At 41.4% G+C, this 25,391-nt stretch overlaps 1 pseudogene across 1 annotated transcript; it reads right to left on the reverse strand.

Moving 5' to 3' along the window:
* Positions 1-5,201: 5,201 nt before the first annotated feature.
* Positions 5,202-25,121, reverse strand: LOC110530961 (ATP-dependent RNA helicase A-like; annotated as a pseudogene). The gene is made up of 28 exons (XR_016482555.1): positions 24,864-25,121; positions 24,195-24,322; positions 23,977-24,117; positions 23,752-23,869; positions 23,307-23,473; positions 22,994-23,142; positions 21,689-21,735; positions 21,338-21,474; positions 21,063-21,147; positions 20,744-20,911; positions 20,490-20,567; positions 20,205-20,396; positions 19,840-19,980; positions 16,491-16,573; positions 16,138-16,293; positions 15,916-16,010; positions 15,599-15,812; positions 15,323-15,417; positions 15,157-15,223; positions 9,867-9,964; positions 9,403-9,563; positions 8,928-9,039; positions 8,614-8,774; positions 8,349-8,475; positions 8,001-8,230; positions 7,658-7,755; positions 7,315-7,515; positions 5,202-5,464 (listed from the first exon to the last, which is right to left on the reverse strand). The product of XR_016482555.1 is annotated as an ATP-dependent RNA helicase A-like (transcript).
* Between the last annotated feature and the right edge of the window lie 270 nt (positions 25,122-25,391).

A 25,391-nucleotide genomic window follows, 5' to 3' on the forward strand; every position in this document is an offset into this window, starting at 1 on the left:
CTAGGGGTTCACATATATTTTCCAACCTACACTGTGAATGTTTAAATTATGTATTCAATATAGACAAGAAAAATACAATAATTTGTGTGTTATTAGTTTAAGCAGACTGTGTTTGTCTGTTGTTGTGATTTAGAGGAAGATCAGATCAAATTTGATGACCAATTTATGCATAAATCCAGATAATTCCAAAGGGTTCACATACTTTATCTTGCCACTGTATATTATGTGACTAAACTCAACAAAAATAAGAGAATGCATTATGAAGCCAAGATGAATGATGGGAAAAAAACTTTGCAGTACTTTAAATTAAATTATGGGCAGAAAGACATTCAACTTCATATTCCAATGAATCACAACCATTTGATGTTGCCAATTATTTTAATGATTGTTTAATTGGGAAAGTGGGCACACTTAGGCAGGAAATGCCAACAACGAACAGTAAGCCATCGTACTCATGCATAAAGAAAAGCATTGAACATTTTGAATTTTGTAAAGTTAGTGTGGGAAAATTGTTATTGATCAATAATGACAAACCTCCTGGCATTGACAACTTAGATGGAAAGCTACTGATGGTAGCTGACTCTATAGCCATTCATATCTTTAATCTGAGCCTTGAGGTAACTCTTTGTCCTCAGGCCTGGAGGGAAACCAAAGTAATTCTGTAAGCAAATGAACAACTTTGAGCATGCTTATAGAGAAGGGCTCTCCAAACTTACTTTACTGACACAAATGACTGATTGGTTGAAAGAAATTGATAATAAGAAGATTGCGGGAGCTGTACTGTTAGATTTCAGTGCAGCCGTTAATATTATTGAGCATAAGTTATGTGTTATGGCTTTTCAACCTCTGCCATATTGTGGATTCAAATCTATTAGAACTCAGATGGTTTTCTTTAGTGGAAGCTTCTCTAATGTCAAACATGTAAAGTGCCGTGTACCGCAGGGCAGCTATCTAGGCCCTTTACTCTTTTCTATGTTTATCAATGACCTGCCACTGGCATTAAACAATGCATGTGTGTCCATGTATGCTGCTGATTCAACCATGTACACATCAGAAACCACACCAAATGAAGTCACTGAAACCATTAACAAAGAGTTGCAGTCTATTTTGGAATGGGTGGCCAGTAATAAACTGGTCCTGAACATTTCTAAAACTAGGAGCATTGTATTTGGTACAAATCATTCCCTAAGTTCTAGACCCCCAGCTGAATCAGGTAATGAATGGTGTGGCTGTTGAAGAAGTTGAGGAGACTAAATTACTTGGTGTTACCTTAGATTGTAAATTATCTTGTCCAAAACATATTGATTTAATGGTTGTAAAGATGGGGAGAGGTCTCTGCTTTTTTGACACCACACTCCAAAGTCCTGCAAGCTCTAGTTTTCTTATTTGGATTATTGTCCAGTTGTGTGGTTGAGTGCTGCAAGGAATTACCTAGTTAAGCTGCAACTGGCCCAGAATAGAGTGGCACGTCTTGCTCTTCAATTGTAATCAGAGGGCTAATATAAATACTATGCATGCCAGTCTCTTTGGCTAAGAGTTGCAGAGAGACTGACTGCATCACCTCTTTTTATAAGGAATATGAACGCGTTGAAAATCTCAAATTCTTTGCATAGTCACTTACCCCACCAGACATGCCACCATGGGTCTTTTCACAGTCCCCAAATCCAGAACAAATTCAAGAACGCGGACAGTATTATATACAGTGTATTTCGAAATTAGTCAGACCCCTTGAATTTTTCCACATTTTCTTACGTTACAGCCTTATTCTAAAATTTAATAATTTGTATTTTTCCCTCATCAATCTACACACAATACCACATAATGACAAAGCAAATAAAATGAACTATCACATTTACATAAGTATTCAGACCCTTTACTCAGCACTTTGTTGAAGCACTTTTTGGCAGTGATTACAGCCTCAAGCTTTCTTGGTTATGACACTACAAGCTTAGCCACCTGTATTTGGGAGTTTCTCCCATTCTTCTCTAAAGATCCTCTCAAGCAGCTTTGCTGCATAGCCATTTTCAGGTCTCTCCAGAGATGTTTGATCGGTTTCAAGTCCGGGCTCTGGCTGGGTCACTCAAGGACATTCTGAGACTTGTCCCAAAGCCTCTCCTGCGTTGTCTTGGCTGTGTGCTTAGGGTTGTTGTCCTGTTGGAAGGTGAACCTTCGCCCCCATCTGAGGTCCTGAACGCTCTGGAGGGGATTTTCATCAAGGATCTCTCTGTACCTTGCACCGTTCATCATTCCCTCAATCCTGGCTAGTCTCCCAGTCCCTGCCGCTTGAAAAACATACCCCCAGCATGATGCTGCCACCACAATGCTTCACCGTAGGGGTGGTGCCAGCTTTCCTCCAGACATGACGCTTGGCATTCAGGCCAAAGAGTTCAATCTTGGTTCCATCATACCAGATATTGTTGATTCTCATGGTCTGAGAGTCCTTTAGGTGCCTTTTGGCAAACTCCAAGCGGGCTGTCATGTGCCTTTTACTGAGGAGTGGCTTCTGTCTGGCCACTCTACCATAAAGGCCTGATTGGTGGAGTGCTGCAGAGATGGGAGAACCTTCCAGAAAGACAACCATCCCCACAGAGGAACTCTGGAGCTCTGTCAGTTATCATAGGGTTCTTCGCCACCTCCCTGAACAAGGCCCTTCTCCCCTGATTGCTCAGTTTGGCTGGGTGGCCAGCTCTAAGAAGAGTCTTGGTGGTTCCAAACTCCTTCCATTTAACAATGGAGGCCACTGTGTTTTTGGGGACCTTCAGTGCCTCGACCCAATCCTGTCTCGGAGCTCTACGGACGATTTCTTTGACCTCATGGCCTGGTTTTTGCTCTGACATGCACTGTCAACTGTGGGAACTTATATAGACAGGTGTGTGCGCCTTTCCAAATCATGTCCAATCAATTGAATTTACCATAGGTGGACTCCAATCAAGTTGTGGAAACATCAAGGATGATCAATGGAAACAGGATGCACCTGAGTTCAATTTTGAGTCTCATAGCAAAGGGTCTGAATACTTATCTAAAGAAGTAACATTTATAAAAACCTGTTATCGCTTTGTCATTATGGGGTATTGTGTGTGTATAGTGATGAGAATTGTTTTATTTAATCAATTTTAGAATAAGGCTGTAACGTAACAAAATGTGGAAAAAGTCACGGTCTGAATACTTTACGAATGCACTGTACATTCCATTTAAACGTACTTAACTCTGGTCTTAACCGCCCCCATTTAGCTAACATATGACGGGGGCAAGAAAAGGTTTCGTAGTATGGAACATTAAAAGGTGCAATATGCAGAAATAGCTCCGCCATTTCCGGGTTGCTAAAATTCAAATAGTTTGCCTAATTTCAGTTTGTGACAAAACAAGCAATGTGTAGTGTAGAGAATCATTGTACCATCTAAACTGCTGTGAAATATCCTTCCAGTAACCAAAATATTGTATTTCCAGCTGTTTGAAGCTGGTGTACAAAAACCGAAAGTAAAAGACGCAAAAACAAAACTTAAGAACAGAAAACACTTAAATAGCGCACACAGAACAGCTCTTCAGCTTCTTAGACTTGCTTTCAATGTGTGTCGGATCTATAACTCACAATTCTATGAGAATTTGGTCAAGTCGCCCAAAAAGTTTACATATTGCAGCTTTAAGGGGAAGCAAAGATTGTCTATTATATTGACCAGAAAGTCAAGTGCCACTCTAACAATAGAAATATGTCCTCAGGTGAGACCCTTCTAGCCAATGAGAGGGCAGATATCCATGAACAACAAGCCATAGAGATGGATAGAGGACTCATCTTTGTATCTTTGCCATTATAGCAATCGTTGATAGCATGGGCAGCGCCATTGAGGCTATCTCAATTTTGAAGCTGTCAATTTTCTTAATTGGCTGATTGCTCCCAACTCATAGGAATCCCAACTCAGTTTACTACTTTTAAATTATGGAAGTCCTCGCTGACAATGTCCATGCTAAAACAGGTTATATACATGATGTCCGCTATGACAACATGCACAACGCATGTTATTATAGTTGTTTTTTTTTCAAAGTTATCAAAATGCCATGTGCGTCCACTTTTATCAGTGCATTCATAACAACCTAACCATTATGGAACTTCTATTTGATCAAGTAAGCTTTACTTAGCAAATTGGTAATTACAGTTTAACACTCATTGACCGCCATACAAAAAATATAATTTCATTTCTGGGGAAATGAATCAACTAAAGCAGCATGATAATCTGTCAGCAGCATGATAATCTGTGATAGTGTTGTAGTAAGTGTAATAAATGTGGCATAGTAAAGCAGACCTAATTTAAATAGGTGTACGCTGTAAGCTTCACCTCAGTGAAAATAGTGTACAACCTCACTCATGTCGACTCAAGTAGAAAACCAAGGATTGATCAGTAACATGAAATGTTCTTTCTATTCAGCTTCTCCCTCAGCCCCAACTGAAGCTCACCAACAACCACATTCATGATAACCACGGGTATGGCGTGACCATTCTTGTTCCTGACAATCTGTACAAAGTGAGTGAGGACCTGGAGCAGACAGCCAGTGGGGACAAGAACAAGACAGATCATCTTTCCAAGGCCCTGCAGAAACTCAGCTTGGAGATCACCACCAACAAACTGGAGTACAACACAAAGGGCGATGTAGGCTTGCTGCACAAAATGTGGGTGGATTCCTGAGTCTAGGATTGCAGCGTAAATGTGTTGTACACAATGGTTAAAACAAGTTGAAGTAACCAGACCTTTGACAGACAATTCACTGTTGAATGTAGCCGTTTGCTCCGTATCTTGCCATGTAACAGCTGTTACAACTTAAGTCGATTATTTTTTCTTGCGTTCAAATCCATTTCAATGTAAAGTTAAAAGCTTTCTTTATGCACTGGCCCCATAAACGTGCACTTTATATGAACAATTCATTAAATGTTTTTTTCAAAATGGTGCTCCTTTTTGTGCCTTCAGAGTAAATGCAAAGGAAATCTGGCGGTGTTGGAGAAAAGTATTTTATTGAATTGATTTCTTTAATGATCATCTTTAAGTTATAAATCACTGACAAAATGAAGCTCATGAAATTAAATATTTAACGCTAACTAATCCAATGAGTCAGTCTAAGAGATAATACAGAGAATGGATGATCTATATAACAAAGACTTAAAATTGTTAAATTATTATATGTGGGCCAATAACCTTGACTTCAAAGTGGTGGTGGTGGGGTGTCACACAATGCACAACTAAAACAAAAACATCCGTAGACATTTTTATAATATTACAGTCAAATAAACAAACATCATATTATGCATTTTTATATACAACATCCAAACATGTACCTGCTCTATTATCCCTGACACCCCCTGTATCCACCACCTACACTCCGCCACCGCTTCCTCTGTTACTTCCTCCTCCTCTGTACCCCTCCTCCACTTCCATCAAACCTGCCCATTTTAGGAGGACGTGGACCAACGCCAAAACTGATAAAGACAGAAAAATATGTAAACCAGCTGTATTTGGTTTTCAAAACAGACATACAGTGGGGCAAAAAAGTATTTAGTCAGCCACCAATTGTGCAAGTTCTCCCACTTAAAAAGATGAGAGAGGCCTGTAATTTTCATCATAGGTACACTTCAAGTATGACAGACAACATGAGAAAAAACAAATCCAGAAAATCACATTGTAGGATTTTTAATGAATTTATTTGCAAATTATGGTGGAAAATAAGTATTTGGTCAATAACAAAAGTTTATCTCAATTCTTTGTTATATACCCTTTGTCGGCAATGACAGAGGTCAAACGTTTTCTGTAAGTCCTCACAAGGTTTTCACACACTGTTGCTGGTATTTTGGCCCATTCCTCCATGCAAATCTCCTCTAGAGCAGTGATGTTTTGGGGCTGTTGCTGGGCAACACGGATTTCAACTCCCTCCAAAGATTTTCTATGGGGTTGAGATCTGGAGACTGGCTAGGCCACTCCAGGACCTTGAAATGCTTCTTACGAAGCCACTCCTTCATTGCCCGGGCAGTGTGTTTGGGATCATTGTCATGCTGAAAGACCCAGTCACGTTTCATCTTCAATGCCCTTGCTGATGGAAGGAGGTTTTCACTCAAAATCTCACGATACATGGCCCCATTCATTCTTTCCTTTACACGGATCAGTCGTCCTGGTCCCTTTGCAGAGAAACAGCCCCAAAGCATGATGTTTCCACCCCCATGCTTCACAGTAGGTATGGTGTTCTTTGGATGCAACTCAGCATTCTTTGTCCTCCAAACACGACGAGTTTTTACCAAAAAGTTATATTTTGGTTTCATCTGACCATATGACATTCTCCCAATCTTCTTCTGGATCATCCAAATGCTCTCTAGCAAACTTTAGACGGGCCTGGACATGTACTGGCTTAAGCAGGGGGACATGTCTGGCACTGTAGGATTTGAGTCCCTGGCGGCGTAGTGTGTTACTGATGGTAGGCTGTGTTACTTTGGTCCCAGCTCTCTGCAGGTCATTCACTAGGTCCCCCCGTGTGGTTCTGGGATTTTTGCTCACTGTTCTTGTGATCATTTTGACCCCACGGGGTGAGATCTTGCGTGGAGCCCCAGATCAAGGGAGATTATCAGTGGTCTTGTATGTCTTCCATTTCCTAATAATTGCTCCCACAGTTGATTTCTTCAAACCAAGCTGCTTACCTATTGCAGATTCAGTCTTCCCAGCCTGGTGCAGGTCTACAATTTTGTTTCTGGTGTCCTTTGACAGCTCTTTGGTCTTGGCCATAGTGGAGTTTGGAGTGTGACTGTTTGAGGTTCTGGACAGGTGTCTTTTATACTGATAACAAGTTCAGAAATCCAGAAATCTTGCTTGTTTGTAGGTGACCAAATACTTATTTTCCACCATAATTTGCAAATAAATTCATAAAAAATCCTACAATGTGATTTTCTGGATTTTTTTTCTCATTTTGTCTGTCATAGTTGAAGTGTACCTATGATGAAAATTACAGGCCTCTCATTTTTTTAAGTGGGAGAACTTGCACAATTGGTGGCTGACTAAATACTTTTTTGCCCCACTGTATTTCACTACTGAAAAAAGTAATATGCTATGCTACTACTCACTGAGTGGAGTAGATCATACTGTGCACAAATGTTGATAACCTACACAGAATAAACTAATCCAATAATGCCACTACAAGTATGTATGGTATGTCATGTTTATCAGACTATGGCTGCTAGAGCTTTGGTCAAAAGTAGTGCACTGTTGTGAAAAGGGTGCCATTTGGGACATGATCTCGATATTTTCCTACTACCCTGAGCTGAGAAGTCAGTCGTGTTGATCTTACGGAAGATTGTTGACCTTGAGGTTAAGCCCGGATGCGGAGGGCTTGGAGATTTGGCGGATGATGTTGAGCATGCGCTCGTTTGTGGGGTCCAGCTGTCTGATGTACTCAGGGTCTTTGATGACTTCCACAACAAGGGCCTCCATTCCAGCCCTCAATGCAGCTATGCAACCAGCCACGTCATGAGGTATCTTCAGTTTGATCCTGTAAATACCGATGGTGGTTTTATTTGCTTGACCCCACAATTTATGCTTAATCTAAAACCCTTTTTAGTATTCTAAGTAAATATGCAGGAAAAAACATGTTTCCACTATTGCACCACTTTAAAGATGGTAGCTACACTCACCAATCATCCAGCTCAATGATTTCCCCGTTTGATGTGATTTTCTTGGCGGCAAATAAGATCAGCTGGAGTGGGCTGACTAGTGTCATTCGAGTCCGGATCTGGTGGAAAACAAAAGACGAGTGGTCATGAACTGTAGTAGTAGTGTTAACTGGTTGGTGCAGTCAGACTGAATTGTACACCAATTTACAATCATAAATTGTCATCGAACACTGACAGAGTGACCCCGTTAGCTCACATTTAAGCGCCTAAATAACCGGTACACAACCTATAGCATAGTAAACCTATGACACACCAGTATATTCATATTATGTAGACATTGACAACTTCTAATTTGAGATCCTACCTTTTCGCTAAAGACAAAGAACGGTGATGGGTAGGTCATGTCCTGGCTGCTGAAGGGGCAGTTGATAGAGCATTTATGGATGAGGGCATTGCGCCCCTCAGTGGTGAGAATCTTCCTCTTCTCCTTGTGGTAGCACACGTTGGGATAGGAGCCGTATGTCAGGAGAGAGATGACCACGTCAAGGTTGCGGTCAGGTCCAACGTTGTTGAACATCTGTGTCATCAAACACTCTTAGAAAAAGACAAAAAACAGTAAACTATTTCAAATGTGCTCACATAGCACCCTATTCCCAATAAAGTACACTACTTTTTCCCAGGATCCATAGGGCATTTGAGACAGACAATTTACCCTCAGGGAAGCCAGAGTTGATGAGGCTCTCCTTCAGCTGCACTTTGGCCTCCCAGGTCATCCTCAGTGTGGACATGTTGAGCTTCGTGTTCACAGAATCTGCACTCCGCATCCTCACCTCCAAATTCTACAATGAAGTTAACAAGCCTTTCTAACCTTCATTTTCCAGGTAGTGAGAGAGAATAGGAGCATTTCATTCTAATCCATAAGAGCGGATTGGTTGTTTTCTAGATGTACATGTTGCATGTTTCTATGAAGCCAGGACTCACCTCGTCCCAAGCCTGGAAGACTGACAGCAGTGCCACGTGGTCTGAGAAGCGGGTGCCAGCAAAGTTACGGTGCACGTAGCGCAAGCGCTTGCCATCGTTGATGAAGGGCTCTGGGAAGCATGACGCTGCGGAGATGGTGCACACTGCATCTCCAAACACTAGAACGCACAGCAGAGAAAGCACCTACTACTGAAACCATTTCTCATTGGAATCAAAACAGTGCATGTGTATAGCGATTTGTCAATAGTGAATAGTATCTTAGGGAAGGATTTTTACTAAATTCATGCATTACTTCTGATGCAGCACTCACTTGAAAATGCAGCGCATAATCATCATCTTTCCCAGCCGTGGCTCGATTAGAAGCTTTGCAAGGATCCGACCAAGTGGAGTCAACTCGTCATTAGTGTCCAAGGCATCCAGTTCTAGAGGAAAAATACTGAAGAACCGTAAATGCCAACACTATTCAAGGTTGTTGGTAATACTTACCACAATGGGCCTCATTTAGAACTCGAGGAAAAAACTAAATCTATTAAAGCTAGAACCTCAATAGAAACAATAAAGCGGTTACCCCACCTCTGTTGGCATAAAGCTGATGGATGGGCCTGGAGAAATGTAACCACTCAAATTCATAGACAGAGCTATGGATGCAAGGACTGACCATCCATGTCAACATTATAGTTTTATTCTGTAAGAATCAATGTGTTTAATATACATTCATTTATCAGTCCAAAAATGGATGTAACTACTAAGGGTTCTAGCTTTAAGGTCAAAGCTAAAATACTAACCTCTCAGTGTGTGTTCTGCCTCGATAACCGCGTCCAGGGGAGGGGGCTCGATGGCCTTGGAAAGGAAATGGCCAATGGATCCTAGTCTCAGCAGCTTGATGCTCAGGGCTACCTCATGGAGAGGAGTACGGAATATCTCAGGGGTCATATGGGTCTCCAGTCTGGAATGAAGAAAAGGGTAAGCACAGAAGCAGAGGCATACATTCTTCACTTGTGTTTTTCAAATCCAACTCATAGTTTGACATACAAGTAAGGGTAAGAGTGAATAAACAGGGCCCATATCCATAAAGCAGCTCAGAGTTGTAGTGCTGATCGGTTTAGCCTTTTATTTCATAATTAATATGTTACATGGAAGGGGGGACCTGATCCGAGATCAGCGATCCTACTCTGAGAGGCTTTTTGAATACAGGCCCAGCTGTTTGGCATCTCTTCAATTCAATGAAGGTTGCGGTGCAGAGACGTACTTGTCAAAGCGTGCTCTGCTACACAGATAAAAACAGAGCCCCAGACCATGGCGTAGTTGGTCATGTTGTTGTGAGACGTGAACAGTGTCACTTTCTGCCTGAGAGAAAACACACCATCATGGGTGGTCATTTGTAGGGTTTAATATTTTGCCGGTATTTTACAAACGTTCCATCCCGAGAATAAATCACTTTTCTCCCAGGTAACCCGGTATTTCCTACCAAAACCGGAAGTGTCATTCAAAAGCATTATAAAGCGTATAAAATTGGCCTGGGTCTGGAGGTTGTTAGAGCTTTGAGAGAAAATTTAAGCCTGACACTAACTGAGCCATACATTAAATATATTTAATGAGCCCAAGCCCAAAAAATACCAAATGATTGTGCTGTTATCTGACTGACACACACACACACACACACACACACACTACTGCACATTACGCACAACAGAAAAATAAAATCCCATAAGCGTAGCTAACTACAGTGCATTTGGAAAACTATTCAGACCCCTTAACCTTTTCCACATTTTGTTACAGCAATATTCTAAAATTGATTAAATAGTATTTTTTTTCCACATCAATCTACACACAATACCCCTTAACTACAAAGCAAAAACAGTATTTTTTCACACTTACATAGGTATTCAGACCCTTTACTCAGTACTTTGTTGAAGCACCTTTGGCAGTGATTACAGCCTTGAGTTTTCTTAGGTATGACACTACAAGCTTGGCACACCTGTATTTGGGGAGTTTCTCCCATTTTTATCTTCAGATCCTCTCAAGCTGTCAGGTTAGATGGGGAGGTCTCTCCAGACATGTTTGATTGGGTTCAAGTCTGGGCTCTGGCTGGGCCACTCAAGGACATTGAGAGACTTGTCCCAAAGCCACTCCTGCGTTGTCTTGGCTGTGTGCTTAGCGTCGTTGTCCAGTTTGGAAGGTTGAAAATTCGTCCCAGTTCGGCAAACGCCAATCTGGCTGTCGTGTGCCTTTTACTGAGGAGTGGCTTCTGTCTGTCCACTCTACCATAAAGGCCTGATTGGTGGAGTGCTGCAGAGATGGTTCTCCCATCGGGTACTTGGCCACCTCCCTGACCAAGGCTCTTCTCACCCGATTGCTCAGTGTGGCCAGCTCTAGGAAGTCTTGGTGGTTCCAAACTTCTTCCATTTAAGAATGATTGAGGCCACTGTGTTCTTGGGGACCTTCAATGCTGCAGAAGTTTTTGGGTACTCTTCCCCAGATCTGTGCCTCGTCACAATCCTGTCTCGGAGCTCCACGGACAATTCCTTCAACCTCCTGGCTTGGTTTTTGCTCTGACATGCACTGTCAACTGTGGGACCTTATATAGACAGGTGTATGTCCAATCAATTGAATTTACCACAGGTGGACTCCAATAAAGTTGTAGAAACATCTCATAAATGATCATTGGAAACAGGATGCACCTGAACTCCATTGCAAGTTTCATAGTAAAGGGTCTGAATACTTACGTAAATAAGAGTTTGTTTTTTGTGTGCAATTTTTCGCTCTGTCATTATGGAGTATTGTGTGTAGATTGAGGGAAAACATTTATTTAACCAATTTTAGAGTAAGGCTGTAACGAAACAAAACGTGGAAAAAGTAAATGGGTCTGAATACTTTCCGTAGGCACTGTATATGCCGTCTTGGGTAAATAACTGAAACTAGCTCCAGTAGGTTAATCCTTTTGAGTGGGAACTGGATTACTGTAATGTATTATATGGACTGTAATATGCACAACGTTCAAACCTTGACAAAGGAGGGAGAGAACATGTGATTCTGGTGCAGCACATGCGGCCTACAAAGTTAGGCTAGTAAATTTGATTTTCATTTTGAAATACAGTACCAGTCAAAAGTTTATACATACCTACTCATTCCAGGGTTTTCTAAATTTTGTACATTGTATAATAATAGTGAAGACATCAAAACCATGAACTAACACATATGGAATAGTGTAGTAACCAAAAAAATTGTTAAACAAATCAAAATATATTTGAGATTATTCAAAGTAGCCACCCTTTGCCTTGATGACAGCTTTGCACACTCTTGGGATTCTCTCAACCAGCTTAACAGGTGTGCTTTGTTCAAAGTTAATTTGTGGAGTTTCTTTCCTTCTTAATGCGTTTGAGCCAATCACTTGTGTTGGGGTGGTATACAGAAGATAGCCCTGTTTGGTAAAAGACCAAGACCATATTATGGCAAGAATAGTTCAACTAAGCAAAGAGAAACGACAGTCCATCATTACTTTAAGACGTGAAGGTCAGTCAATCCTGAAAATGTCAAGAACTTTGAAAGTCTCTTCAAGTGTGGTCGCAAAAACCATCAAGCGCTGATGAAACTGGCTCTCATGAGGACGGCCACAGGAAAGGAAGATACAAAGTTACCTTGCTGCAGAGGATAAGTTCATTAGTTACCAGCCTCAGAAATTGCATCCCAAATAAATGCGTCACAGAGCTCAAGTAACAGACACATCTTAACATCAACTGTTCAGAGGAGACTGCGTGAATCAGGCCTTCATGGTCGAACTGCTGCAAAGAAACCACTATTAAAGGACACCAATCAGAGGAAAGACTTGCTTGGGCCAAGAAACATGAGCATTGGACATTAGACCGGTGGAAATCTGTTCTTTGGTCTGATGAGTCCAAATTTGAGATTTTTGGTTCCAACTGCTGTGTCATTGTGAGACTCAGAGTAGGTGAATGGATGATCTTCAAATGTGTGGTTCCCACCGTAATGCATGGAGGAGGTGTGACGGTGTGGGGTAGCTTTGCTGGTGACACTGCCTGTGGTTTATTTAGAATTCAAGGCACACTTAACCAGCATGGCTACCACAGCATTCTGCAGCTATACACCATCCCATTTCGTTTGCACTTAGTGGGACTATCATTTGTTTTTCAACAGGACAATGACCCAGCACACCTCCAGGATGTGTAAGTGCTATTTGACCAAGGAGAGTGATGGAGTGCTGCATCAGACGACCAGATGACCTCACCTGACCTCAACCCGATTGAGATGGTTTGGGATGAGTTGGACTGCAGCGTGAAGGAAATACAGCGAACAAGTGCTCAGCATATGTGGGAACTCCTTCAAGACTGTTGGAAAAGCATTCCTCATGAAGCTGGTTGAGAGAATGCCAAGAGTGTGCAAAGCTGCCATCAAGGCAAAGGGTGGCTACTTTGAAGAATCTAAAATATATTTTGATTTGTTTAACAATTTTTTGTTACATGATTCAATTACATGTGTTTTTTCATTGTTTTGATGTCTTCACTATTATTCTACAACGTGTAAAATAGTAGAGATAAAGAAAAACCTTGGATGAGTAGGTGTGCCCAAAATGTATGTATGTACGTATGTATGTATGTATGTATGTATGTATGTATGCATGTATGTATGTACGTACAGTGGGGGAAAAAAGTATTTAGTCAGCCACCAATTGTGCAAGTTCTTCCACTTAAAAAGATGAGAGAGGCCTGTACTTTTCATGATAGGTACACTTCAACTATGACAGACAAAATGAGAAAAAATAGATCCTGAAAATAACATTGTAGGATTTTTAATGAATTTATTTGCAATAAATAAGTATTTGGTCACCTACAAACAAGCAAGATTTCTGGCTCTCACAGACCTGTAACTTCTTTAAGAGGCTCCTCTGTCCTCCACTCGTTACCTGTATTAATGGCACCTGTTTGAACTTGTTATCAGTATAAAAGACACCTGTCCACAACCTCAAACAGTCACACTCCAAACTCCACTATGGCCAAGACCAAAGAGCTGTCAAAGGACACCAGAAACAAAATTGTAGACCTGCACCAGGCTGGGAAGACTGAATCTGCAATAGGTAAGCAGCTTGGTTTGAAGAAATCAACTGTGGGAGCAATTATTAGGAAATGGAAGACATACAAGACGACTGATAATCTCCCTCGATTTGGGGCTCCACGCAAGATCTCACCCTGTGGGGTCAAAATGATCACAAGAACGGTGAGCAAAAAACCCAGAACCACATGGGGGGACCTAGTGAATGACCTGCAGAGAGCTGGGACCAAAGTAACAAAGCCTACCGTCAGTAACACACTACGCCGCTAGGGACTCAAATCCTGCAGTGCCAGACGTGTCCCCCTGCTTAAGCCAGTACATGTCCAGGCCTGTCTGAAGTTTGCTAGAGAGCATATGGATGATCCAGAAGAAGATTGGGAGAATGTCATATGGTCAGATGAAACCAAAATATCACTTTTTGGTAAAAACTCAACTCGTCGTGTTTGGAGGACAAAGAATGCTGAGTTGCATCCAAATAACACCATACCTACTGTGAAGCATGGGGGTGGAAACATCATACTTTGGGGCTGTTTTTCTGCAAAGGGACCAGGAAGATTGATCCGTGTAAAGGAAAGAATGAATGGGGCCATGTATCGTGAGATTTTGAGTGAAAACCTCCTTCCATCAGCAAGGGCATTGAAGATGAAACGTGACTGGGTCTTTCAGCATGACAATGATCCCAAACACACCGCACGGGCAATGAAGGAGTGGCTTTGTAAGAAGCATTTCAAGGTCCTGGAGTGGCCTAGCCAGTCTCCAGATCTCAACCCCATAGAAAATCTTTGGAGGGAGTTGAAAGTCCGTGTTGCCCAGCAACAGCCCCAAAACATCACTGCTCTAGAGGAGATCTGCATGGAGGAATGGGCCAAAATACCAACAACAGTGTGTGAAAACCTTGTGAAGACTTACAGAAAACATTTGACCTTTGTCATTGCCAACAAAGGGTATATAACAAAGTATTGAGATAAACTTTTGTTATTGACCAAATACTTATTTTCCACCATAATTTGCAAATAAATTCATAAAAAATCCTACAATGTGATTTTCTGGATTTGTTTTTCTCATGTTGTCTGTCATAGTTGAAGTGTACCTATGATGAAAATTACAGGCCTCTCTCATCTTTTTAAGTGGGAGAACTTGCACAATTGGTGGCTGACTAAATACTTTTTTGCCCCACTGTATACACACATACATACATAATCTAGAACAGGATTATCTATTTCGGATGCAATTTGAATTGAGTAAATAAAGCAAGACTGCGAGAGAGTGCTCACGCGTGCACTGATTTACAGCAACAATATTCAAGTTATTTATCCCGGGACAGGGGAGTGGTCTAGGGCAGTAAATTCCGGTAACCCGGTTTCCACCATTCAACCCTAGTCATTAGTAGCTACAATCCCATACAATACAAAGAAAATTAATCTAATTAAAGCAGATCACAAAGTACAGTATATCAAGTGAGAAGCACTTACTTGCAAGAGTTGATGACGTATACTACATCATTGATGGTAATAATGGTCTGTTTGTTGACAAGATCACCTGAAAAGGATAAAATATTAATAACATCAAAAATAAAGAACACATAAGCAACATTAAACACCAATACAGGAAAAACCCTAGGACGCCTGACTGACTGACCATGGTGATGTTTTCAGGCACAGGCTCAAATACACTTCTTTGCTCCTCTCTGGGGATCTGAGAGTGGAGCAGTAGAATCAGGTACCGTTGACTTCCTGGGTGAAACCAAATTAATAACAAGTCAATATACTGTTATCATTACAATTAGGACCAATATGGCAGAAAAACGGGAGATTTGAGACTAAAATGACGATGCATTTGTTGATATTAATACAAATAGCTTGACCAATAGCATTTTTACTGGTAGAACAAGGGACTTGTAGCGAGAATACACACCAAAGTGTGGGTTCATCTCCAGGTGTTTCTGCATGGAGTAGATGAGGTTCCAGCCGGGCAGGAAGACAAGCACGGCCCCGGCCACCTGGAGGGTCTCAATGTACTTCAGCAGGGCCTCCACCAGCCCAAAGGGAGTCTCCTTCTCATTCATCTGGGCCATGGAGCGCTTTGTCTCTGGGGTGAAATCTGGCCCACATATCACATTACAGTTGGCCTGTGACAAACAAGAGGAAGTCAAACATATACAAAGACCACACTTCCATTGAACAAGAAACTGTGGTTAAATGAAATGGTCATCTGTGCTCAATACTGAGGACAAATTATTGTCCAATCTTCATCTCCTCCTTCCTCTTTCTATCATTCGGAGGAGGAATAAAATGAGTCATCTGAATGCAATCTTCTAAAAAGTACTCTGGAAAAGATTGAAACTTTGCTAGAAACACCTTAGACCTGTCCATTACGAGCCCATAAACTAGATCATATAAAGGTTAAATTGATTTAAGAAAGTGTGCAAGCTCCATTTGACTGAGCTCTCCTACATTGTACTGGGAATGTGCGGCCAAACACCTCGATGACGGGGCAGTTGAAATAGTACTCTCTGAACATGGTGGTTTCGATGGTGGCAGACATGAGTATGATGCGCACTTCTGGGTATGTCTGGACCACATCCTTCAGCACCACGTGAGGAAGTCAGTCTGTGAAAAGTAAACAGTTACTCTATATATAGTACATCGAGGGCTGATTTCCCAGACACAGATCAAGTCTAGTCCTGGACTACAAAGAATTATCAATGTAGATTCTCCATTTAGTCAACTTTTTAATTCAGGGCTGGGCTCAATCTGTATAACTGCCCCTACGGATTCTGATTTGGGTGATCATCAGCTATACGCACATTGAGGTCTCTCTCGTGGATTTCATCCACAATCACATGGCTGATCCCACGAATACCTGTTTCCAGCTTCCGCAATAACACACCTAGAAATAGATCAATACAGATCAATTTACGCTATACAGCGCCTTCGGAAAGTATTCAGACAGCCCTTTTTGCACACTTTGTTAAATTACAGCCTTATTCTAAAATGGATTAAATAAAAACTCCGCAATCTACACACAATGCCACATAATGACAAACCAAAAACAGGTTTTTAGAAATGTTAGCAAATTTATAAAAAAACAAAAACACCTCATTTACATAAGAATTTAGACCCTTTGCTATGAGACTTGAAATGGAGCCCAGATGCATCCTGTTTCCATTGATCATCCTTGAGATGTTTCTACAACTTCATTGGAGTCCACCTGTAGAAAATTACATTGATTGGACATGATTTGGAAAGGCCCACTTGACAGTGCATGTCAGAGCAAAAACCAAGCCATGAGGTCGAAGGAAATGTTAGTGTTCTTTAGTCGAGTATGAGCAAAAAAAAGAAAATAAAAATATCATGGTGTTCAAGACTGATTCGTGCCCGTCCGCCTGAGCAATCGGGGGAGAAGGGAGGGAGGGGAGGGAGGGAGGCCAAGAACCTGATGCTCACTCTGACAGAGCTCTAGAGTTCCTTTGTGGAGATGGGAGGACCTTCCAGAAGGACAACCATCTTTGTAGCACTCCAGCAATCAGGCCTTTATGGTAGAGTGGCCAGACATTTTTTTTTAAACCTTTATTTAACTAGGCAAGTTAGTTAAGAACAAATTCTTATTTTCAATGACGGCCTAGGAACTGCCTGTTCAGGGGCAGAACGACAGATTTGTACCTTGTCAGCTCGGGGATTTGAACTTGCAACCTTCCGGTTACTAGTCCAACGCTCTAACCACTAGGCTACCCTGCCGCCCCACATAAGCCACTCCTCAGTAAAAGGCACATGACTGCCCACTTAGAGTTTGCCAAAAGGCACCTACAGACTCAGAATATGAGAAACAAGATTATCTGGTCTGATGAAACCAAGATGGAACTCTTTGGCCTGAACGCCAAGCGTCACGTCTGAAGGAAACCTGGCGCCATACCTACGGTGAGGCATGGAAGTGGCAGCATCATGCTGTGGGGATGTTTTTCAGCGGCAGGGACTGGGAGACTAGTCAGGATCGAGGCAAAGATGAACGGCGCAAAGTACAGAAAGATCCTTGATGAAAACCTCCTCCAGAGCGCTCAGGACCTCAGATTGTGGCGAAGGTTCACCTTCCAACAGGACAATGACCCTAAGCACACAGCCAAGACAACGCCGGAGTGGCTTCGGGACAAGTCTCTGAATGTCCTTGAGTTGCCTAGCCAGAGCCCAGACTTGAACCCGACCAAATATCTCTTGAAGAACAGAAAACAGCTGTGCAGCGATGCTCCCCATCCACCTGACAGAGCTTAAGAGGATCTGCAGAGATAAATGGGAGAAAATCACCAAATACAGGTGTGCCAAGCTTGTAGCGTCATACGCAAGAAGACTCGAGGATGTAATCGCTGCCGAAGGTGTATCAACAACATACTGAGTAAAGGGTCTGAATACTTAAGAAAATGTATATTTCCATTTTTTTTATTTCTAAAAACCTGCTTTTTCATTATGGGGTATTGTGCATAGATTGATGGGGAAAAACGATGTAATCCCTTTTAGAATAAGGTTGTAACGTAACAAAATGTGGAAAAAGTCAAGGGTTTGAATACTTACCGAAGGCACTGTATATTAACATGACAATATCAAAACAATTCAATATGTCTTCTGCTTAGGGCCGACCTCATTTAGTCGAATGATCAATTGTTTGGTGGATAGGCTGTTTCTTAGTGTTCTTTAGTCGAGTATGAGCAAAAAAAATAAAATAAAAAGATCATGGTGTTCAAGACACCTGTCTGATTCGTGCCCATCTGAGTGGACTGATCCATTGTGTAACCATGGGGATGGTACAGTCCATCAGTCTAAGACATGTGCTACTAATATTGTATATGGTTATATTACGTAAGAAAAGTGAGGAGAGAGGAAACCCCAACTTAATTCTCTGGTATTATTTTTAATTGATTTAGTGTTGTTTACACTGTTCCAAAAAAACATTTAAAAAAAATAATAATATATATATATATAAAATAATAACCCTAGTATTTCCTTGATCTACTTCTTGTTAATATGCTATTATTATCATCATTATAATAATAAGTAATGTTATTATCATTAGTAAGCTTAGTATAGCAGCCTTGTATAACCATCGAGCTGTAGGCCTCAGAGCACATCCAGTTTAGTCTTAATACCGTAACTTACTTAGGCCTATATTTCAATTATATAGGCTACTGTATCAATCAATCTTTTATTCATTCATGTTATCACACAGCATACGAGTCAATCATGATTTGAAATGCAATCAAGAATTTTAGTTTTAAAGTAAAATAAAGCATTGAATAATTAGTGTACACAATAAATAGGGCAAAAGCGCTCCATTTCGGATATTGCATTCACAAATGAATGCAACTGTTTTTGATCTTTGCTGTAATAAAAGGTTTTACATCAGACTCTCTGTTATGCATAGAATTTATTTGGTGTTGTTTACATTGTTCAAAACGGTCATGAAAATGATATTGTAATCTAACAGCACCAGTTTGGCACACACAATATGCACGAAGCGTTTGCTCCTTACCTTTCTTGATCTCCAGTACTTTCCACAACTAGTCAAATTTATGCCACACATCTGACTTCCCTTTACCCCCTGAGCAACCAGTAAACATTCCCCTGTTTTGAGTTTATTTGTCACGTCCTCTGCATCCAATTTTTCTGTCACATGTATTACAGTGTTCAGAGTTTGTTATAACCTATTTATTGATGTAATTATGAAAGGCTAAAAGGTCAGGCCCTATTGGTCACGTGCATGAGATGCGTACATGTGTCATGTAAAGAGAGCAAGGCTTGAGTGAATAGGGACTGTTTTTCCAAAACAACAAATTAGGGATTTCGGTAACAGTATTTTTCAGTCAGAAATGGCTGTAATTATGTTGCAGCTTCAGCAACACAAACGGTTTGTGTATCGTGGTGGTCGCTGCAGCAGGGAATAGAGAGAAAAATGGGTGCTTAGTCACCCAGTAACTAGCTGTCTGAGCCAGGCCCGGCACAATCAAATCAATTGCGGTCAGACTCCCTCTAGTCATTTGTGTTTTTTAATTATTTCATCAAACAATTTCTGGGACAGCCCTACTTTTGCAATGCTTACATCCAGGCTGTATTAGCTACACAAAAACACCTAATGTATGAATGAGAAATGAGGATATGAGAGACACTTACCAACAGTGCAGAACATGATGCTGGCATGGGGCCGTGGGAGGATGGATTCAAAGCGGACACTGTACCCACAGCTCTTACAACATTCTCTCCTCTCTCGTAGGAAACACGCTCTACAACAGACACTGCACTGATACGCTGGGGCTGAGAAAGAAGGAAAGGAGGACACTGATAAAGCAGTCAGTCATTAAGCCATCTGCACTTTTACATTCTATGTACATTCATGTCACAGAACATGTCCTGGACCTGTGTTTCTGTTTGTAATGTCTTTTGACGTTTACACACTGCCAAAATGTCCCAAGGAGACAAAGTCATTATCTTATCACAAACAAGGAAGTCCATGCATATTTCATTTTGAGTCTTGAGACCTGGGTTACAATAATGTTACAGTCGGACGCCCTCCCACTCTTGATGAACTGATCCAGGATGTACTGGGGAACCTGGGTGGTTTTGCCACAGCCAGTCGCCCCTCGAATGATCACCACTGAGTTACCCTGAACAACAGACATGTTCTCCCTCTCAAAATTCTTCACTGGAAGCCCATCTCACTCCCCAATGACCTAGGAGACAAGTTTTTGCATGTCAGTCAGACATAACAGACCATAATTTAACACTAAATCAAGATAATAGCTAGTAAGTCACGGCAACAACACCTTCTGTAGGCTTTGATCTTGTTCCAATTGACAGGTCAGCTCATGTTGGAGGTTGGCGCTGATTTGCTCTGGGGTGCACTAGGGGGAAATGGGAATGATACTTTTAGATGGGACGGCAGGTCTACCATGACAAAATAGACTGCTTTACTTTAGAGAAAGTAAGGACACATTATGAAGAGAATAACCACAGAAAATACAGATATATTGTTGCATTTCTTTTAGTAAATGTACAGCTAGAAACAAGTCTGTCTCACAAATGCTAGTGGACCCTCGTCGATATTGCTGCTGGTCCAGGGGTTCCAGTTAACTTGCGGAGGGGGACCAGGGCACCACCCCGGCCAAGGTTTGTCTCTGGGAGGGCCCAAACACAGCCATCTTCCCTTAGATTAGGGACACTGGGGTACTTGGATCAGGTGGGGGAGACAGGCAAAATGTTTAACTCAATCCTCATATTCAAAGTCATACTCAAATCAATCACATACAGTACCTTGCTTTTCTGTGCAACAGGTCAGATACTAATTGAAACTGTATAAAGGTTAATAAATGTAATCATATAAATTAGACTTACTGGAGGTGGAATTACAACACCCAGTTCTTGGGCAATACTCTTTAGCTGATGTTGCCGATCATCCACCACATTCACCTCAAAAGCTTCCAACTGTGAAGACACCAAGGTTCAACCCTAGGGTTAAAAAAGACTTGCTGCATACTTTGTTGTAATCTTGAGACAGATGTTGAAATAAGGTGAACAAACACAAAGCATACAACATGAAGACGTCGTATTATTAAACAAATGTACTCCAAAAAGTGAAACTATTTTTTTTTCAGCAGAAAAACACGTTACTTACAATTTCCCCCTCTTTCTTCTTAGTCATGCCAGTATAAGGCTCAATGACACCCAGATGGTAAAGTTGACGGACGATAGACAGCGCAGAGGACTGGGCCGCCAGCTTCTTGTTAGAGCCATGCTCGCGGGCAATTATCTCTACAAAACAAATTCAAATGTATTTCTTACTCGGCATGTGAAGTCATACTTGTCATCTCCAGAGAGGCACTAAACAATTTTGTCATCGCTTACATTTTTCTCCAGAAATTGGTAATATCGATTATTTCTGAGACTCATCTACAAACATTTAAACAAAGCAGTTTACGTCCAATAGACAATTCAGTTTGAGTTGACTGAAAAAGTTGTTACTTCCTTCTACCAAGCTGTCTAACAAACAACTGCATCTCAGCAATAAAGCTCCTAAAGTAGAAGTGAAAAAATCCCATCATCCATAATGTTACTAAGCCTAGTGTATCTGAATTCAGAATGATGTGTAACTGTCATGCTTTTACAGTTGATAAAACATGTATCAAACATTGGACCAACTGACCTCGGAGCTTGACAAGTCCATTGTCCACTCTGATGAGAACTTGAGGGAGCCAGTATGTTTTTCTGTCAGACTTCAATCAACAATCAACCTGATCACCACAGCCAGACTGTCCCACCCCTAGTGGAACAAGTAACACCAGAAATCAAAACCACACAATACTCTGCCCATTCCGTACCCCATTGTGGATGCAACCATGTGACAACTTTAGTGCAGCCTAAAGGATACCCAATGTCTTGACAAGTAAGGTTGTGAATTCTGGCATCACATGTCCACTTCTTTTTATATTAAGAATTACTTAGTCCAGTTAAATTCAAATAGGATCAATATTGTACAAGGTATTGGTTGAGGTCATAGATATCCAATAACTAATTATTGGATTATAGAATCTCTATGGTTGAAGTATAAATAGTTCCAAAATGACTTCACCGAGATCTCTCAGGTGTTAACCGCACACCCACGAGGGCTCTGTCTCCATAGCAGTCCAGCAGAAAAACATACAGTCCACATAACTAATGTATGTCTAAGGCTCAGCTCTTTGGTTTGTCATGAATGCATTGGAGCAATATTCCTGATAAACTAGGTTACAAATGAATCTATAGAAAATCTCAATAACTAGGCATCCCGATGGGTTGCATCGTTGCCTGGTGTGGCGGCTGCTCGGCCTCAGACCACAAGGCACTACAGAGGGCCGGGCTTCCTGCCATTCAGAACCTCTGTGCCGGGCGGTGTCAGAGGAAGCCCCCCACCACGCGCTGCTGCTACTACTCTCTGTTACTATAGGTGCATAGTCACTTCAATAACTTTGCCTACATATACATATTACCTCAATTACCTTGACACCGGTGCCCCAGACCCACTATTATATAGCCCCACTATTGTTATTTACTGCTGCTCTTTTAATTACTTGTTATTCTTATCGCTGACTTTTTTAGGTATTTTCTTTAAACTACATTGTTGGTTAAGGGCTTGTAAGTAAGCATTGCACTGTAAGGGCAACACCTGTTGTATTCGGCCATGTGACAAATACAATTTGATCACTAGCCAATTGGAACCAGCCTGGTACACCAAAGCTCAGGCTGGTTCCACCAGGCTAGCTGATCAACTTCCAGGCTGAAATATCCACCTGACCTGTTGTGGTCAGGCCCAACTTGGCTGTATTTGTAATCGGTTTGATTCTTCTCCTTCTGGAAAAACTGGTTCAGACGGGCTTTGGCATTCTCTAAAGTCCAGTTGCCATGGAGTCCTGCATTCAGATCTACCTCCTCTGACTCCAGAGTCTTGAAGGGGAAAATAAACATGTCAAAGTTTAAAATACAACATGTGTGAAGACCATGAATTACTACAAATGCATTGCCTATTACATGTAATTCAGCATAAACATAGCTAATGATAGACATGAAACCACAACGCTTTATAAATATTGTGAATTGACAGGTCCTACTGCCTGTGCCTCTTGCTCATCTCTCTTTGAGTAGTAGTCATTTAGATTGGCCCCACGATCCCATGGAGCATTGCTGTTTCCAGCACCTCCAGAATAATTGCCTCCACTATCACCTCCCGAATATCCCAAACCAGTGACACCTGGGAATGGTCCAGAAGGTGCATTCGCTGAAGCAACAGTTAAACATCAACATGAGTTAATGACACCACATAAAGAGAGTTCACAAAACAGACTATACAGGACTTGGTGAAGTCAGGCTAGTGGGGCAGCAAGTAGCCTAGTGGTTAAAGCGTTGGGCCAATAACCGAATCCCAGAGCTGACAAGGTAAAAATCTGCCGTTTTGCCCCTGAACAAGGCGGTTAACCCACTGTTCCTAGGCCGTCATTGTAAATAAGAATTTGTTCTTAACTGACTTCCCTAGTTAAATAAAAAATAAAACAATACCTTGCTCAGCTTTCACAACCAGGTGAGGTGCACTTGGAGGAAGACTTCCAAAGCCGACGTTGCCTTTATCACCCCCTGCTCCCCCACAGCTAGGCTCACTGAAGTCAGGTACACTTACCTATAAATATGAAAAGTATTTTTAATACGTTATCATCACATGTGCATGACAAAATGTTTTATCTTGAATGATAAAAAAGCATGAGGTGTAATATGTTAATAGCTGACCCCAAGGGCTTGGACTTCAGCTGCATTCATTTCTCCAGCTCCGACAAGATAATTGACTAAGTCTCTGGCAGCATTTGCCTGGGAATCCTTCTTATTGGTGGAGTTTCCCATTCCAGTGTAGTTGAATCCCTCAATAAGAACCTTGGAAAAGGTCAAAATATGAATGTTATTTACCAGATCATTGCTGATGCAGACACATTTTAAAGAATACAACTGACCTCACGCAGAAACTTCTGCCGGTTTTTGTTTCCAGCTGCTCGAATGTCATAGCTGGGTGTAAGTTTCTTCTTCCCACACCAAGCATACAGGAAGTTCTTGATGTCTGCCATGGCGGATTTGTGGATATCTGTTGGAGCAGGGTTAATTGGCCGTGACTGACCTACAAATAATAATATATTGACAAGATAGTCTTATGACAGCTCTAACAATGGAAATGTGTGTTCTCAAATATGGAAGGCAGACGAGAGGGGAAGTGAGATCAGATGGGACCATTCTAGCCAGTGAGAGTGCAGGTAAACGTGTGAATGGGCACATTGATGAAGGCACCAGAAAATCCAATCCCATGCTATTTTAGCTAGCTATTTGACTAACAATATCACCGATGTGAGGACTCCGTTAACGTATATTAATTTATTCGACGCAGGCTACATCAAAATGCATGCATATGTAGTTAGGTCAGACAAAAAAACGGTATACGTAACCTAGCTAGCCAGCTAGGCTAACGTTAGCTGAAAGATACAAAAAATATATAAAAATGTTAGCTCGTTTAGAAGATTACGCTTCTGTACTAACGTTAACGGATGTTGCATGGGAATTATGGATATGACCAGCTAGCTAGTTACATGACACAATTGGTACGACTTGTATTTGTACGTTGCTCATATTACCCAGTCAAGCTCCACCAGATACTTTCTTCAAACGAGCCGGCTTGCAAAAACAAACCATTCAGACGGCAGACATGTTATGAGCACGAACTGGGGCCAGAGAGGAAGAGGAGAATCGTTGTCTGGGGCGCATACGTGGCTAGGACTGCCAGCCAGAGAGCCCCCTGGCAGTAGGACCACATAATTAGTCATTAGGATCTCTATGGGCAGAACGATGACTAGTTGCCGGACTCAAAATCCCAGACCTAGAGCGATGTGGGTAACAACCAATGCTGTGGCAACCAGTCTGCCTAAATTTAAATCTACCACATTTGATCGGTCATTGAGGCCTTCCAATCAAGCTGACAAGTATTTTTTGTTATACTCTGTTCTACTAACTGTAGTTCACTAATCAAGTCACATTTTACAAAGTAACAATGACATCTTTATTAAGTGGATTTATGTAATGACTCCACAAATATGCAGTGTTTGACTTGTTTGAAATAGGTGCCGGTAATCATTTTGGGTGCAAGGAATATTTTAGGTGCAGAA

The sequence above is a fragment of the Oncorhynchus mykiss genome, chromosome 8 (genome assembly GCF_057628025.1).
Source record: "Oncorhynchus mykiss isolate SJ-2025 chromosome 8, ASM5762802v1, whole genome shotgun sequence".
Classification (NCBI taxonomy): Eukaryota; Metazoa; Chordata; class Actinopteri; order Salmoniformes; family Salmonidae; genus Oncorhynchus; species Oncorhynchus mykiss.